Here is a 1534-nt window from a genome sequence, read left to right as displayed (position 1 = left end):
TTTTTTATATACCTAATGAGATTAATTTTTCTAACCTATAAAATGGACTCCAATAGGACAAGTATAACTTAGGAGCTTTCGACTAGTTCCATTTCTCTTTCTTCCAAGTGTAGTGTAGAAGAAAACGAGAGAGTGGTAGATGAGTTTTTTTTAACTCATAATTAGTACTTCAATTTTAATTCCAATGTTTATACTTCATATATTTTGATATAGACATAAATTTAATATTATATTTAACTAGCAATTTGATGATCCATACTTGTTTTATTTATTTAAAAAGAATTTCAACAAACATATATAAATAAATACATTAAATGTAAATAATTGTAGTTGAAAAAAGATATGAATGCTTAATAATAAATGAGTATGAAAATTAATTTTAATAGTTTCGAAATCTATGTTACAGGTTGAGACTAAGGATGACAACAGATCGGGTCGGGCACAGATAGTGTCTACCTGCAACCTGACCCGACAAAAAAAAATTTCACCCGTTACTCGACCCGCTATCCTCATAGATACCCACTTAAAAAATATCCGCGGATATTTTAAAATCCACGGATATTCAAAGATAACCGCAAATATTTAAAAAAATATATTTTTAGAAATTATTAAAATAAAACATAAATAGAATTACAAATATATATATATATATATATATATAAAATATAAATTAAATTAAATATAAATTAAAATTTAATTTTTGTTTCGGTTGAATTGGTCTGATGGTGAGTCGTCATGTTGACGTGCAGAAGACACCCTAACGCTCAAGATATAAAAAGGTAGGTCTAATTTATTAGAATAGAAGAAGAAGATTGTAGTTAGACATCAATTGTATATTTATAGAGCCTATGGTAGGCAAACCTATTGATTAACCATTAATGCAGTATATTTTTAGACAATCAAATCCAATAATTAATAATTAATACCGTATATTTTGTAAAAAGTAAGACGATCTGACCTATTAATTAATGTAGTATTAAGACAATCAAACCCAATAATCAATAATCAATACCGTATATTTTGTAAAGAGTAAGATAATCTGACCTATTAATACATGTTAATTATCCATGAATGACAATTAATACCGATCGGTATACTTCCTATAGTACAATTTTTATTAAATTTAACCTTGTAAAATATAAATTAATGTTAATTTTAATTAAATTTAACTTAATAAAATAAAAATTAAATTTTTATTTTTAATTTTTGCGGGTAGCGGATATCTGCGGGTACGGATGATATAATACCTGCACCCAACCCGTTTATAAGCGGGTATTAAAATACGGGTTTTGCTCCCTCCACCTCCCCAAGTGGGTCCTGCACCTCCCCACTATTTTAATTTATTTCTAAAACATTCTACACCTCCCCATTATTTTCTTTTATTCCAAAAATATCATACATCTCCCCACTATCCTTCAGAATCTTTCTCTTTCTTTCTCTACATTAATGGAACATTTACATGCTCATTAATGGAACATTTACCTGACTCAAATTTGAACTTGTGATATATTTTCTTAAATAAGTTTGATTCAAT

The sequence above is a fragment of the Vigna radiata genome, chromosome 1 (assembly GCF_000741045.1).
Source record: "Vigna radiata var. radiata cultivar VC1973A chromosome 1, Vradiata_ver6, whole genome shotgun sequence".
In the NCBI taxonomy this organism is placed as follows: domain Eukaryota; kingdom Viridiplantae; phylum Streptophyta; class Magnoliopsida; order Fabales; family Fabaceae; genus Vigna; species Vigna radiata.
Note: the sequence above shows the minus strand (reverse complement) of the source record.